This window comes from Dreissena polymorpha, chromosome 2 (assembly GCF_020536995.1).
Source record: "Dreissena polymorpha isolate Duluth1 chromosome 2, UMN_Dpol_1.0, whole genome shotgun sequence".
In the NCBI taxonomy this organism is placed as follows: Eukaryota; Metazoa; Mollusca; class Bivalvia; order Myida; family Dreissenidae; genus Dreissena; species Dreissena polymorpha.
Genome location: NC_068356.1, coordinates 72,621,098 through 72,639,775, shown reverse-complemented (window position 1 = coordinate 72,639,775; position 18,678 = coordinate 72,621,098).

The following is an 18,678-nucleotide window of genomic DNA, read 5'->3' as shown; positions in this document are numbered from 1 at the left end:
ATGTATTTTGCACAGTCTTCCGTTGTTAGGTTTGTCCAAAACTCTGTAATTCCATGGACAAGTTTAGCCTTTGTTCTGGGCTTCACTTGTCGCTTTAAATAATCCTTCAATGTTGCCCAAACATTCTCTATTGGATTCAGGTCCGGACTCGATGCCGGTGCAGGCATGGTCTTCACTCTGTTATCATTCAACCACTGCAAAGTTGATCGACTGGTGTGTTTGGCGTCATTATCCTAAAAAATAAACATTATATCTATTTTATGAAGTCAACCATACCATTTGCATACATGACTTATACCGCACATGGACAGGAATGTTAGCCTAACAATACTCAGTTATACACGGAAGAAATGTTCTACTGTATCCCTAGGACTAATTGCTTTGGATATCGGGTTAAATAAAATCATTAGATACACATTTGACTCAAAAACATTAAATATTATTTATAACAAACTTATTGTCCCATGTATTCATATATTTTAGGTTAATGGGGCAAAAAATGGAACTCCACAAACACCAGCAAATTTGAAGAATTTTCCCCACCAAATGAAAATAAATCCTTTAGTTGCAATCAATTAAAGGGTACAACTCTGAACAAACCAAATCATCCTTACGAAACTTATGCAAGAACCACTGAAGAATGATGATACACATTTAATTGTAATCACATTAAATTCCATTAAACAGCGCAGACAAACAACATTCTCAATTTCAATCAATTTAATGGTCATAAAACTAGAGCTGAATCAACAAAACTTTCAAGTGTATCAACACAAAATGATACTAAAAATATTATTAAATTTTATTACATTTCATACAATAGTTATACAGAAACAGCTCATGGCAGAAAATACTGGAGCTTTGTCACAGACGAGACATAAACTCCCACACGCTGCACTGAAACATACTATTTTGAATGCTCTGTCTTCACGAAACAAAAGAAGCTAAGTTATGTTTAAGAATTATTATGCCATAATCATTTATGGCCATTTTGACCATTGAGCTCATGAATTCTTTTGCATGACACACCATCCAATGACTGTAACCAAAATTAATGTACTGAGTCATTTTCAAATCTCACAATGAATGACATAGTTATGGCCCAGACAAGATCATTTATGACCGTTTTTGACCTTTGAACTCAAAGTGTGACCTTGATGATATCGATGTTAATCTTTTGCATGACACACTGTCCAATATTGTGAAAAAATGTACCGAGTATTTTAAAATCACACTGTATGACATAGTTATGGCCCGGACAAGCTTATTTATGGCCATTTTTGACCTTTTAACTCAAAGTGTGACTGTGACTTGGAGATATCGATGCACTCCTTTCGCATGATAACTGCCAATGATGGTAAACAAATGTTTAAGTCATTTTAAAAACTAAAAATAAATGACATAGTAATGGTCCGGACAAATTTTTGGTTTAAAACGCACTAAGTGACCCTGTGCCCTAGTTTTTGACCTGGCATGACCCATATTCAAATCTGACCTAGACATCATCTAGATACAACTTATGACCAAGTTTGGTGAAGATCAGATGACGTTTCCTGGACACACCGACCAACCAACAAAGTCACTCTTATATAGTCCCCATTACCAATGATAATGGGTGTATTATTACTCAATTTCAATATGTTGTTAATATGATTTCAAACTTATTAAAAATTGAAAACAAGTCACAGTTGGCTTAAGGAAATGGTCAGATATTTTATCCCTCCAAAACAGTATAAAAATCATGTGACGATACATCAATTATTATATATCTAAAATATTTTTACAGTACATACATATAATCCATATAATATAACAATGCAATTCTGTTACATTATTAATTGATTATTGATGGGAAAACTATATACCTGATAAAGTCGAAATCCATTTGGATATTTTCTGTTGGCAAATGGCACGAGACTTGATTTCAAGATTTGCTGGTATGAAACGGAGTCCATTATGCCAGTGAAAACACAACAGCGTGTTGTAGCTCAGCAGATTAAGTCTATATATCAAGAAATCGTTCAGTTTGTGATGCAAGCACCAAATTTGGCACATATACTCTTCAGTCACTATAGATTTGATAAAACACGTTAGCCACTACACAATTTCAAAATGGCGTCCGTTTTCAAGATGGCCGCCGTCAGGATTGAAAAATGAAAAAAAAGAAACAAATTCTCTGAAACGTTTTACTGCTGTGAATATTACTTGATTTTGATTTCGTACACAACAATTTGACTAGTTTGAATTTAAATTCAGACATTGTTTAAGTTTAATATAGTACACACAAATCCAACATGGCTTCAAAAATGGCCGCTAAGATGGCCGCAAAAACCTATTTATGATCATAGCTATGTAACTATCCATTCAAATTTGATGAATTCGGTGCCTATACCCAGGTTTCAGGGGGCAAAGAAAACATTTATTTCGTCAGACAAAGTGTAAGTTAATAATGCCACACAGAAATCCAACATGGTGTCAAAAATGGCTGCCAAGATGGCCGCCAAAACATATTAATGATCATAACTATGTTACTTTCCACTCAATTTTAGATCTACATTTTGGTGTCTATAGATAGGTTTCAGTGGGCAAAGAACACATTAACGTCATCAGACATTTTTTATAAGTTTATTATATATCACTCAAATCCGAAATGGCCACCAAGACGGTGGTCAAAAACCTATTTATGATAATAAAATACGACTATGTAACTGTCAAATTTGATTTATTTGGTGTCTATACCCAGGTTTCATGGAGAAAAGAACACATAAATATCACATTTATATCATCATACAAAATGTAAGCTAATTATGTTACACAAACATCCAACACGGCGACCAAAATGGCCATTAACACAATACGAAGGACTACAGGTCCATAACTTGTTACATAAAAGTTATGGTTGTTATGTAAAACGCCATAGTTAAAGAGACAAGGACCACTTTAATCGATATGAGGTTATCATTAAGCAGTTGAATAATCATAAACTCCAATTTCTGACATTTGGAAGAGAGAATGAACTAGCACATGACTTCAAAATAGGATCAGGTTTTACTTCTGTAGACTTCATTCTTACCATTGCTGACAATCATTGAATATTAATTACAGCCTGAATAAGCATGAGTTCTTCCAAAAGATTAACATTATACACTTTGTGTTCCTTTGACAATTTATTTACATCAAAGCAGAAGTAGATGGTCTTATTGTCCCTTTCGGAGTAATGCAGGATCTAGATGAGCAAATCTGTATCCTCGCCCACCAACTGTGTGGTGCTACGACGGGATCGTTATACTGTTTCTTTAACAATTTCAACGTCTGCATCCGCTGAAGACAGAACAAAATAGCATCCCATTTAAGGCAGAGTTGTGCTGATCAGAGCAATCATGCCGGCCGTGTTTCTGTCACGAGACAAAAAGTCTTCCTTTTGTTCATGAGCATTATGTTTCTTTGCCTTAATTCACAATTGTTTCAATGTCTCCGGTGCGTGTTGTCTTTGTTATAATGACCGTCTTCGTAGCCATCGAACAGTCGCTTGTACGTAATGCATTTTCTATAAATCTACATAAGACTCGGCTATTGCGTTATATAAGTCGCCCTTCTCCATGGTCAAGGATTCAGCAAAGTGCCACAATCATGCATCTGTTTCATGAATACAGTTCATCTCAGCCTCACATTATTTGTCTATAGCATACTCTCAACTTGCCTGAGCGATCTTAGGCTTATCTGCTGTACACAGTATGTTCTTGGTTTCAAAGAAGGCAGCAGGAAGGGAGCTCAGTTCAAAAGACGATACGACTGCAAGGGAAGGATCTCGAGATTTTTACACCACCAGAAAACGCTGGAACAGAAAAGCAGGATAAAAAGCACGGTAAGAAGCGATCTTAACAGCCAAGCTATTCCCAAGAGCTTTGGCTCTGTATTTTCTCGTGAATGTATAAGCTAATACCGAGTTTCCTATGATATCTCTTATGATCGTTTTCCCAAACGTCTCAACTGCATGAACATTCACATCTGACCCAGCCACTATCTTATTGACCATGTTTCTCAGAGTAGGATTAGCTCTGTATGGAGAGCAGGTTGTAATCTGTGTCTGCATTTTCTCTAGATCAAAAGAATCCCCTTTGATGCACGCCTCATTTGAATCTTTGTGTTGTGGAATTGAAGTATTTGTCAGATCTGTGAAATCCTGCATCCCACTGTTGTGCTCGGATGATGAAGATAGGGTCCAAGGGTGTTTCATTTCCTCGGCAATTTCACTGCCGCGAGTTAGACCACATGTGCTCTATAAACACATCATCAATGTGTGCTCAATGACAAGATCACGTCCTAGCCCAGCATAGCATTAATGGCTCCTACGAACAATGTGAAAACCAATACCGAACTTTTGATAAACGTCTGGGTGTGTTTCCTCTAGGTCGCTTATTTGCAGCAAGGATGGATAGCAAATCCGGCACTGCCTGCTTATGCATCAGCCAACACTCAGTACGATATGCTTTTATGCTTCCTGGGTCATTTCGGCTGTAAGCTGGCTGTGTATGCCCTTTCAACAAGAAGATGGTTTGGACAATTTTTCCTGTCACAATGTGCACAATTTGCGCATTTTCTCTATAGACTGCCACCAGTATGTTTTTGAGAGCGGTTTCTGCCATGAGGGATCCTTTGACCCCCCCCCCCGCAAGTTCATACGTTTATGAAACATCCCAAATTTTAATCAACACTTTAAACTACTTTGTGGCGCATCAGTGACAATTCGGCAGCCTTCCAATACAAGGGTTGGTCAAACGTTACAACAATGTTGTGAAGGTTGTGGCAAGGTTGCAAACTAAGGCTTATGTTGACAGAATGCACGCTTTGTCCCAATTGCACATATTAATCATAGGCAAGAATTTGAATGACAATTGCAGCCCTGAGTACTGTATTTTCTGATGCAAGATACGCATCATTCCCTGCAAATTCAGTGTTGCCAGAAGCTGAAAAATATCGATCCTCTTGTCAAAATCCAAAAATCACGGCAGGTCCAAACTATGGCGTTTCACATAACAAGCATCACGTCAAAAGTAATGGACTTGTGGTCCTTCGTATTGTGTCGTTTGACGCCATGTGAGATTTCAGTGTAACAAAATACACTTAAACTATGTCTGACAATCGTAATGTGTTCTTTGCCCCTCGAAACTTCGGTATAGACACCTAAATCATCAATTGTGAAAGTTACAAAGGTATGATCATAAATAGATTCAGGTGGCCATATTGGAGGCCATTTTGGACGCCATGTTGGATTTGTGTTTAATATAATAAACTTAAACTATGTCTGATGATCTCTAATGTGTTCTTTGCCCCTTGAAACCTATGTAACGCCACCAAAATAATCAAATTTGAGTGGATATTTACATAGTTATGATCATTAATAGGGTTTTGCGGCCATCTTGGCGGCCATTTTAGACGCCATTTTGGATTTGTGTGTACTGTTGTAAACTTAAACAATGTCTGATAATCTTTATGTGTTCTTTGCCCTTAAAACCTAGTTATAGACACCAAATTCATCAAATTTGGGTGGATAGTTAGATAGTTATGATCATTAATATGTTTTGGTGGCCATCTTGGCGGCCATTTTGGACGCCATGTTGGATTTGTGTGTAATATAATAAACTTAAACAATGTATGATGATCTTAATGTGTTTTTGCCCCTTTAAACCTATGTATAGCCACCAAAATAATCAAATTTGAGTGGATATTTACATAGTCATGATCATTTTAAGGTTTTGGTGGCCATCTTGGCGGCCATGTTGGACGCCATGTTTGATTTGTGTGTACTATTGTAAACTTAAACAATGTCTGATGATCTTTATGTGTTCTTTGCCCCTTGAAACTTAGGTATAGACAACACATTCATCAAATTTGATTGTATAGTTACATAGTTATTATCATTTATAGGTAATTGGCGGCCATCTTGAAAAAAATAACTTTCCGGAGGTCTGATTGTAGTAAACTTTTGATATGTGTTAAAAAGACCTTCTACTCTACCAGGATCAGTTAAAATACCCTTTGTAGCAATTTTTTGGTGGATGAAGGTATTATTTCATATATTGACCGTACTAGTACTTCTTGCTAAAAACAGAGTATTGGCGGCCATCTTGAAAAAATGCCGCCATTTTGATTTTTCAAGTGGCTAATGTGCTTTTTGAAGAAAGGGGTACCTAAAGGTAATGTATGCCAAGTTTCATGCTTGCATCACTAAGTGAACGATTTTTTCAATAATCAGCGCAGCTATTGGTCCCTGAAAACTGATGCCTCCCCAAATGTGAACCTGAAATTCAGCATGGGACCATGAGCATGTTGGCTTTAAAAACTATGATTTATTGTGCAAAAGGTAAAGAGAAAGAAGTGAACTTATATCAAGTCGCTGTGTCATGACAAAGTTACGAGCATCACCATAAGATAATATACTATTGTTTCCTTCGACCTCAGTGTGACATTGACCTTTGTTATAACCACTCACCTCTTGGGCATGACACATTGTTTTATGATTGTGAACATTTATGGTAAGTTAATTGACATTCAGCTTGCTAACGACAGATTAATAAGCTGGACAAGAAAATAATACCCTTTTTTCAACCGACAAGTGTTAAACCTTGAGATTAAAGACAGTATATCATCTTGCTCATGACACATTGCCTCATTTTGGTGAATATCATGTGTGTCAAGTTATTTCAAAATTAACCAATGAATGACAAAGTTACAAGCTGGACAAGAAAATAATACCCAATTTTTGAAATCACAATCTATGACATTCGACATAGCCAATCAATTCTTTCGCATGACATGCCATCTCATGATTGCGAACGAACCCATTTCAAATTAATGACAGAGTAACACTCCAGATAAACATAATCTGGATGGAAGACAAACCATAGGACGGACGCACATATACCAAAATACAATTGTGACCATAAATTGAATTCTGTTGAGTTCACCTCAAGCGAGCTCGACAAAAACAGTTTGCAAATAAAGAAATAGCTAATCAAAAGAATTATAGATGATTTTTATACATCAAAATACCGAAAATCTCATAAAAACAAGGAATTTTGTTTTTATTGAAGATATGTTTTTGCAACAATAAGTACTTAACCATTTTCAGAAAACATATGCGACCACAACTGACATGGAACATTTGAGGTGTTCAATAAAAGAATGGTGCAGTGTTAGTGTATGTATCATGATACAACAAACCAAACATATTTTCAGAATGTCACATGTATACCTAATTAAGTTGTGTATTTATTATTGATAAGCAAAAAGTGCCTGCAAAGGACATATGTACATGTAAATACATGTACATATCAATCATTCAATCTGACAGACTTTAAATTTAATAATGTGTCGGTCCGAACAAATTCCTGTCAGTCTGTTAAAGCAAATAAATGTTCGATACTTTAGTAAGAAGGAATTGTTTTAGTTATTATTTTTAATTATATTGCATAATGTATTATGTGTTTTATGCATCTTAGCATGAAGACTATGTTCTATTTTATCCCATTTTCACCGCGACATTGACGGTATAACACGTTGTGGAATATACTTGCGTGTATTCAACACTGTAGAATATACCTGTCGCGTGCACGGACTACTTTTTAAATGACGTCATGCGATATGCGCTAAAATTAGGTCGATATTGTTTGGTTCATTGATCGAATTTTAAGGTCACCCATTAGAAGAAAACGTGCATATTTTGCAGGAAAACATATTTATGACACATTCACCAAAAGAAATGTTGAAATAAAATATGAAATTACACGATTTTTGTTTTGTTATTTTTATTTATAACAAAGTCGACAAAACTTAAGCTTCAAAATTATACGACCTTCAACCTTTAAATCTAGTCATATGACATAATTTTTCGCCATCCGTATAATGAATCAGCTGATTGATGGCGTCATAAAATGACATACTTATTGCGTCATTTTCCCCATTTTTATGACGATTTATTATAAACGCGACTTATTTCACATTTTTTCTACATGTACTGTATGTCGACATATCTGAATTGTCAATTGATCACATTTTCCTTATTTCGTGTAATGTGCATTGTTTATAACCAAAGCATATACTTTTGACATTTAACTTAAATATTAAGAATGTACAACAAGCCATACACATATCGCACAGTTCATGAATAATCTGCTATGTTTGCTTTCCTATTTAATTCACGTTAGGCATAAAGCTAAAGTATAAGATGGTAAAAATAGCACCACACAGGAATTGGGAACGTCCCATTTTGTACACGGGTATTTTCTACTCATTTATCTGTTGTGTACTGGAATGTTTTACATTCTTTGTGTATTTTTATATTAAATAATTTTGTCGTACAATAAGGGCATTTACCATAGATAAATAAAACATTGTGCAAGTTTAAACATAATTATGTTTGTATGCAGAAATCTGCAAATGCATCCGAGTTTACCAACGGCTATTATTAGATAAACTGCTCCGGTTCATTTGAACAGCAGTAATGTAGAGTACATGACGTAGCGTGTGACGAAGAAGAAAGTTTATCGCGTTCATAAACTCATTTGAATAAAGTGATAGAATGGCATAAGGGCCTTTATTTAACTATGCTAAAATAATTATTAAAGACCCTAGATGCAAAATCGTCAATTATTGAGTTAAATGGATTTTTAAAGGATAATTAAAGGTAAGATACTAGTTCTTACGTGTTTTGATTTTTGTTTGTACTTTTGTCGTTCCCTGTTCTCGGGGAAATGATTTTAACATGGGCGCCATTGATGCATCGGATCACACACGGCATACCCATAACATTATATAAAAAACACGTTCTGCGCGTCCTTTAATTCGTCGTCCGAAGTCGGAAAACGTATTGCCCTGTATATTTTGTAAAATAAAGTGTCAGTCGCTGCAATTGTCTGTTTACTCGTCAAAATTGTCAAGGTCTTCGATAGCTAAAGAAACTTCAGCGTACAGTTTATTTAGTATTGACAGACCCGTACAAAGTCGCGCCAGTCAAAAATCAAAAAGCGACATTTAAAGTTATGGTAGCCAGAACTAGGTCGTCGATGGTGTACATGTATGTTGACAACGACAGCATTTTGTCAGGAGCAATCGCCGCCATATTGGATTTTGATCATTTTCTTTCGAAAATGAAATGAATTATAGTAAAGTAAAATCTTCTTTTCGCGGTCGTAATGTGTTAAAATTCGCATACTGCGTTAAATTGAATGTAGGCATAGGGTGATATTTTTACTTGTTTTACAGTTTGTGTGTGAATTTTTAAAGACTATTTTGCGTACCAGAACAAATACATGTATATCACTACGCATGGTTACATTTGTTAGATTTTAGAGCTTTTATGACTGAATTAAAATTATTGTTAAGGTTATTAGATCTATTTATGTTAAATGTCACGTTGAAAAATCAAATGGGATAAATAGAATACTTGGATTAGCGTTGAATACAGAGAAGTTTATGTTGCTCGGCTCGAACACCGAAAGCGCTCGCCAAGGCTCGCGCTTCCGGCGTTCTAAACCTCGCAACATAAACTTCTCTGTATTCAACGCTAACCTAGTATTCTCTATTTCTTTAACATCTAATACATTAGCAACTGAATTTCTTGTCAGTCAATCAGAATGACAAAAAAGTGACATGCTTTGGTCTTTTGTCAGTCCTGCACCAAAACTTTCACATGTATTGTAGTACACAGGTTTCAAAATTGAATTAATCACCCTCTCAAAGACCTAAAAGACCATTTAATAAAACAGCAGGTAAAAAAATATCACAAACCTTCAAGTCATGCTTTGGCTTTGGACACTTCCTTGGAAGACTGGCCAATGACGAACTTCTCTTATAGAACTGGAAAGAGCCGCTTGCTGACATTTCTATTGATGTCTCATCTGTAATAAATATTCAATTTCAGAGATACATAATAAAACCTATATTTATGATACATGTACCATTAGGTCAGCAAATTGACATTTATATGATGTGTATGCAAAGAATTCAATTTATATAATACTCCTTCAATCATCCAGTTGCTGGCATTTAAAAAAGTATAAATATAAACAAACCAAATCATCCCAAAGAAACGTGTTAGAGAACCACTACAATAATGCAAATGTGACGTCCATAAAGTTAAGCTACACAATAGGATTCTATACAGCAGATTCAGAAAGACAAAATCCCAAAATTTTAAGTCAATTAGAGCTACTAGACTTAATCCCAACACAACTTAAGAGCACTTTTACAGTTAAATAATACACATATATCTTAAATTTAATGAAATTTCTTACAATAGTTACAAAAAACAGCATCCCCAGGAGAGATAACATTCCTTATAATTTAAATCAATTCAGGGCCATTACTTCTTTTAAGTTACCAAGTTCATCTTGATAAAACTTCAATGCTAGTACAAACATTTAAAGGTCAGGGATGGGAAATCGTGTTTGCCCGTGAGCCCAGGGCAAGTAGATTTTGGCCTGAGCAACTCAATTTCAAAAGTTGGTTGTCAAGCCGGGCAACTTGTTTTTTTTTCAATTCATTGCAATAAAAATTTAATAAAAATTGGCAACCGTGGATCAATAATGAGTTAAAATATATTCATTGTTCAGGCAAGGTGTGTCATGTCAGTATTTTATTTAATTTTCTATTATTTTATTTGAAGAATATATTAGATACATATGACATGACATATACATATTTCTGGGCTCAACTTTTTAAGGTGGGCAGCCAAAATACAGTACTCAAAATGGTTTCCTGTCACAACCAACAGTAAAAAGTTAGTTTCCATCCCTGCAGGTAATACTAATTATTACTTTAAGTTACATTTACATACTGCTGGTAAATATTTATAAAACAGCATTCATTGATCTAGAAGATTAATGACAGTTTGATTTTTATCTGTACCATATGATCCTTAACAATACTGAATAATCAAATCAAAATAACATTTTAGGGAGATAACCGCAAGAGTTTGGTGTGAAGAGTGTAGAATAACAAGGGCAGTTTCCCAACCTTGTTAAATACTAAATTAAATATAGTTATATATATATCGTCATGTACCGCATGTCAATGGCACAATTCTGGAGATAAATTATTCACCGTAAATTACAGTAATGACTTGAACAGCTTATTGAGAATGACAAGTTTCCAATTAGACTTTAAACTTATTTTTCTGCGTCCATTTGTAAGTATTATTTACAATGAAAGTAACAAGTTATTTTAATCACTTTCTGCGAATAATGACCACATGCTTTATGATATCAAAGTAATTTAACTAGACCGATTGTGTAACTGGGTTGATCAGGATCAAACAGTTTGTTTTCAGGCCCAGTTAGCACTGACTTAGTCCAAGTACTACTAATGACCAGGGATCACATTTTTTTCTGTTTTGTCGGTCTTAGACCGATCTGGATGACGAAAGACCGATTGAAAATCCCAACCAGTCGGTCCGAGACTGTTGCTTAAATTCCCATGTCATGAAATCGGACGATTGCGAATTAAATACACAGTGCACATGTTAACATACCCTAATTAATTCTTATCTTGATTAGGCGTGATAAACCAATCGCTGCAGTCTCATAAGCAGTCAGCACCGGTTTATTGCACGTCACACAAAAATCAAACACTTGTTAACTGCGGATTAAAGACGCGTCCGAAATTAATGAGGGTGGTCGAAAATTTTGCAAACTGTTAGTGAAAACATCGCATAACAATTTAAGAGACTTGAGGCCTATGATGTACATATAGATCGATTATCTGTGCCATTGTGTTATCAATGTTATAGCAGTTTCTTTGTTTTGTCTGCTAAGGTGACTGCGCGCACTGGTTTATAATTGGTCTTTGATATACAACAACAACAACAACAACAACCTTTATTAGCATATAAGCATAATTCAATGCTTTTTTGCCACAAAACAGAAAGTTACGTAGTGTGTGTGTGTTAAACATACATTGATTCAATATTCAATAAGAGAAGTTTACAAAAAAACAGTAGTACATACAGCAGTAATCAATATAATTATATCATCAACTGTAATACGAGGAAAATGTAGAATTATTTTAATTATACAAACATATTCAATGAAAAAAATAAAATTAAAAATAACCTGGCTATGTCTTGTAGAAGTTAACAATTATAACTGATTGTCTATATTATTACGCATTTCATTAGCATTGAAAATATATTTAGCAAGGCTTATTATGTCTCTTTTATTTGCCGACTGCATTAGAAAGTCAAATTTATTGAACGTTGGCCACCTTTGAAAATATGATTTTTCTCTATATAAAGGACAAACAAGTAGAAAGTGATACTCGTTTTCTATAGCGTGTCCGTTGCAAAACTTACATTTTCTATTTTCGCGTAGTATGTTATTATAACGACCTCTTTCGATTTCTAATCTATGTGAGGATAATCGAAATCGTGTAAGTGATGTTTTGTATTTCTTATTTGTTATAAAATCACGATATGGTTCTAACTCAAAAGTGTTTTTAAATCTACAATAGCTCATGAGTCTAGGGGAATTATTTATTTCACTATACCAGATTTGTTTGTAATTATCTAATAAACGTTGTTTAATTGTATTGTAGATGAATGTTTGATCGGTTTGATTTATGATAGTTGTTTGATCCGCCCATATATTGCTTAACCCAAGCTCGTCAAGAGTGTTTTTTATGTGTGACGCCCAATTTCGATGGTTGTTTACAGATATACAGACATTTGTTTGATTCCGTGCATGTTTGTAAGCTATTATTGCGTCGACAACGATTAAAAACATCAGTAACGACTAACACAGATTGATAATAGTTGACACCGATGAAAACAATGTCTGATAAAAATGCACACAAAACAACAAAAACATAGCAAACGATATAATCAATTGAGTGAAATCGTATGTTCCGTTTAAAAAAAATTGCCTAAGGGAACATTTAATGCCTAAGGTATATAATGCCTAAGGTATATATTATAACATAATTTTTCATGATTTCGGATGTAAATTTTTAGATACTTTTTCCAGATTTTAACCAGACCAATTGATGTTGTGGGAATATATTATCCCTATCATGACATTATGTCAAAGGGACCTAGTATAATAATTTCTATACACACTAGAAATTGTTTTAAATTGTCATCATTACAAACATACCTGTAAAAATTACATCTAGGAATTATTCTCTTGTCCGCAACATTTCTAATGCAAAATGCCTCCTCACAGAACAATTTTTGGCGCTTATCAGTTGGCAATAAGACGCTTGCTTGTAGGTCCACCCAAGTTTTTTCCGTATTATTTTAACCGTTGCAATGGACAAACTTACACCGAAAACGTAGAAGATTTTGTCTTTCACCTCAGAGGCAGTTAGTTCGTTATTTTTTGTGTACAAAAAATTCTCAAACTCATAATATTCCTTTTTCACCTTAATTGTTCGGTGGGTGGGGCGCTGTTGTTCCGAACGCAGTCTCGCGATTATTTTTCTTATTCCTCTGTCCGTAATTGAATACGAATGTTCCAATCTCAATCTCTTCGCAATCACCACTGAATTGTATCCATCAGAAAACAACTTCTTTATTTTTGATAGTAAAAACCTCAGAGTTCTGTAAGGCATTTTAGAAGAAAACGTTTGGGGAGAGTTTTCGGTATCCGGAGAGGCGCCCCCCTCCCGCCTGAGAACTGCCCTCCCATCAAATCTGTAGGGGCGGAGAACTGCCCCCCTGTCAGAATTAAGTAGGCGGAGATCTGCCCCCTCACAATAAATCAAGGGGCGGATAAGTGCCCCCCTGTGTCAACTTCGATTAGCATGAAACGTCGGGCATCATCATCACACCTTTTTACCGCAAACAGCTACTCAAACAACAATGGTTTCTATTGTGAAGTTCAATGCAAATGGTGAGCAATAAATTACTTATGGCGAGTACGTAGTGAAAACAATACATACGGGTAATTTTACGTTATACCCGTACACATTTTATCCGGTAACAATTTAATTTCAGTACAAGTATATTTCCATTTATCGAACTGAATAACATAAATTTTCTACATCCACGTGTTAATATTTTTTATGTCCCTTTGTACGCATCTGCACCAATCACTTTACATAAATGCCATGTAAAAGTCATGTTTTAATAAGAGCGCGAAACATAGTCGAGTCCACGCAGAAAAAGCGTGCGTGTTAATACAGATCATGTGTCGTAACTAAATATAGACGTGCAACTAAGTACATGTAGTACTTATGAAAGAAAATTACATCGGAATTAATGCACACAAAAAGATAGTATTGACCCATTGAAATAGCGAAAAAATACGTAAATTTACAAATAATCAATTTAATTCAATAGGCAAAATGGATGCCTATATATAAGGTAGCACACAATTGTCTACCGTATAAACATATACATTTGACGGAAACAGTATGCATTTTGAGCAATATCTATGTTCATAGTCGAACTATCTTTTCTTTTAGAAGACGTTTTGTCGGAAGATATTTATTGATTTAGTATGTGTATGCATTATAATAAAAAACGGGTAACTAAAACAATATTAAAATAAATAAATAAATAAATAAAAACATTGCCATCGAGCGCCTATGAGCGTGTCATGCATTTTCAAAAACAAAATCGGTTTCAGTTTGCTTTAATTTGCAGCTTATTAGGCAGGCTGGTTAAGATAGCCGCGTTTACTGTAGCTTTTGATAGTACTGCGCATGCGTACGGCTGAAAAGGCGGAGTCATTATCGCGACCTATGCTAGCGATAATAACTCCGCCTTTTCAGCCCTAAGCATGCGCAATACTATCAAAAGCTTACATTCTTAACCCCACCTTTTCACCCGTACGCATGCGCAGAGTGCTAGCATCCTTAATAATCCCAAAAAATCCCTTAAAAAACCCTTGTAGGGATTGTTAGGGATTAATCCTTAAAAAAAACGGATTGTTAGAGATTTATCCCCAAAAATATTCATCCCTATGCAACCCCTTATTTGCGGAACAAAATCCCTAACCCCACTGTACCTGCATCAACTTTATTTATGGTGAATTTAGGCCGCTAACCTTAAAAGATTTATATTTAAACAAACAATGATCTCTTTTTGGATTAGACATGCAAAGTTAGCAAATTATCATCACTTCCTTATCAACACATGTTGTCACAACCAAATTTAAATATCAAATGGCTGTTGGAATACGAGATATAATGATAAGCATAACTCATACACATCAGAATCACATACACAATCCTCATTATGATCGTTATCAAAATCATAATAGTCATATCCGTATTCTTATGCATCATAAACATGTTCATAGTAATTTATAGTAATCTTGAGCATCACAGACATAGGGAATTGTTTTCGCGATCATAAATCAGGCAAATATTACAACAATTAGAGTAGGTTGAACTCAACACAATCATGTGATTTTTCACAAACGCGATAGCAAATAGTGCAGAACGTGTACTGTGTTTCAAAGTGCAATCTTTTGCAAAGCTTTTGGAACACAACTTAATATATATGCCATAGATTGTAAATCAGTCGGAAAACATCACATAATAAATAACTTGATACATAATTCAAACGACAGATGGCTACGCCAGTGTGCTTATTAACTTATTGGTCTTGCGACCTCGTTTGAGACCGGGCACAGTAACAAGTATACATTGCCTCGTTTAGAAAGACGCGTGTGCTTATGCAAAATTAGTTTAATACTATTCAGCAGATTGCGGTTGGGCATTTAACAATCGGACAGTAAGTAATATTACAGAGTACATTCTTTAAAGTTATAAGTGTTCGATACACTTTCATTGTGAATAAACAACGTAAGTAAGTTAGGAGGCGTTGGCGCGTGTTGCTAAGTAGATGTCAAAACTAAACCATCGCTGATTGATTCATTAGTAGCAACAATCTTACCGTATGGCTCTGTCATTTGGGGCATTTATGACAGCTCTTATGTTCATAAATTGCAGTACAAATTTTGAAAAACTATTTTCTGTGTTAAACAATCTACTTCTAAATATTATGTGCTAAGTGAATTATGTAGATTCTCGTAAGCCGTTATATACAAACAAAAAGCAAGACGTTATTGGATAAAAATTTAAGTATTAAAATTTAATAGTATATCAAGTGTTTATGGACTAGATTAATATTTTAACCAATGTAAACTGTACGAACAAAAATCTATGGTGCCAGGCTTCAAAAATAATTTAAGACAACCTTGGCTTTATGCTTACTACTCCTGAATTAACAGACAACATTGAATACATGGTGACTCAAAGACTGAAAGATCAATATGTACAAGAATGGAATGATACTTCAGCTTCACGGACCAAAACATGACTTCTTTTAAATATTTAAAAATGTTTCGAATACGAAACATACGTTGACTGTATATCCAATGAAAATTATAGAATCCATATGAACACATTTCGATTAAGTTCCAATCGTAATAAAATTGGAGTTGGCAGATATAACAGGGTATCCAGAAAGGACCGGAAGTGTAAACTTTGTAATCAAAATGTTTGTGAATCAGAATTTCACGTTTTACTTTGTTTTCGAGTATGAAACGAATTGCGTATACAATATAATATCAGGACATCCTGGCTAACAATAGGTAAAAACATATCAATGATGTCTTGCACAAATTTTCTAAAGCTTAACTATATTTCACATTATTTGGTAGAATCTTTTAAAACTTAGATCTAAGAAAAAAATTTTTAGCTGCTGTGTAATTGCATGTTTACACAATAAATGTACTGCATAGTCTTACATGTTATTTGCTATTATGGAAACGTATTTTATATTGTCATTTTTATTTAAATGTAAATATATTATGTTGTAATGTGTATTATTCTCTGTCTTGGTCATCTCTCGTTTGTATAATGTTTTGGGCAAAATGCAGAATGGCGGATTGCCAATGCTAATATTAAATATTATTGTTTTGAGAAGTATTAAAGCAAAGGGTTTGACCTTTGTAGCATTTCTTAATGCATTGTACATTTCTACATTATGATGTTTGTGAATTACGAAAGTTGTTTCATTTCTGCTTTTGATGACGGCGTCATTATTTCGTAAAATGGCATAGTCCTTTATATAATGATTTCTATATATCGATGCCGTTCGTTATCAAAACATGTAATTACAAAGTATTGTTCAGTAGCTATTTTATTGTGTGACCTAAAACGCATTGGCTGTCATGGAATGGTGTGCTTTAATAATCCTGCTGAGGTAACTTAAGGCTCGTGAACTAGTTGCGATTCGCATAAGTTATCATCTTACAGTGAATACAAAATGTATTGCTACGTGTTTACAAGCTTTAAATAACCTACGATTGTTGAAACGGTCTCCGGGCCTTATATTATTTAGGGAAACCTTAATTTATGTTGTATTTAAAGGCATATTTCAGTTCAGTTTTTCTATCGAAAAATTGAATTTTCTCAGCTTACATAATAATACTTGTTTAATCACTTAATAATTTCATGTTGAAATTATGTTAAAGGATATACACACGAAGGAGCCATATATTTAAGGAATTGTTTGAATGCACGGTTCTTAAGATTAACCTAAGAAGCTTTGTAAACACGGATCCTGGTAAATACACTGACTGAGTTTACTATCGACTGCTAATGCATGAGAACATAATGTCGTATATACAAGTAACGTGTTTCTAGTTCTCTAAATATACACTTTCCGTCGGTATAATTACTTGTTTTATGTTTTGCTAAAAGGACACCGAAATTAATCGTGATGGAATGTCTACCAATGTGAAACCATACATTTTCCACATTCCTGAATCGCTACACTGAACCCATGTTCTGTTAAAATAGAATTTGAAGGACTAAAAACCTAAACAACGCGAGCTAATAGAATGTCAAATATTGCTGTCAACTGTTAACATTTTTACAAAAAAGTAAGGTCAGACATATGTAATTATACCTATATTTGTAAATCTATATGCATATCAGTGTGTGACCACTGTGTATTAAACCCATCCATGTACCATTCTCACGAAATATGTTCTCGAAATATGTTTATTTCGTGTTTATTTAGATTATTTATTCTTTAAAATGATGTGTGTGTTTGTGTGTACTTCAACGCATGCTGTTATTTATATGTATGTTAATGACGATGAGCTTCAAATGCTTAAGTCAAAAATAAACTATTCTGTTCTGTTCTGTTCTGTTAACGCTCAGGAGTTAGCTTTTACAGACCAACCAATTTTCACAAATTAGCAATATATTAGTTAAACATATTTTGTAATATATAATTAAATCATAATTATTTCCAGAATACTAAATTAAATTCGGGCTCAGACTATATAGGACATATAGTATCGATTGATTAAAATCATGCAGCTTTTTCATAAGTGGTTTGAAAAACGCATTGTCATGCTTGTCCTAGACGAATTTTAATTGTCTGAGAGACTTCTCGATGTCGCCATATGACAGATCAGAGTTGGACTGTATCCGTGATTCGGCCTCACCGTTGGAAATAAGGGGAAATACTACTATCGCTCACTGATTTAATTCCCATCTAGTTGATATCCTTTGCGTTTTAAATCGCTTGGAGAAATGCATTCTAACAATTTCGCAGTGGTTGGCTCCGATGACGCAGTATGGATATTCTTATGATGATGAGTAGGAGGAGAAGGAGGGTAAGACAATGACAATGACGTTGTTGTTGTTGATGATGAT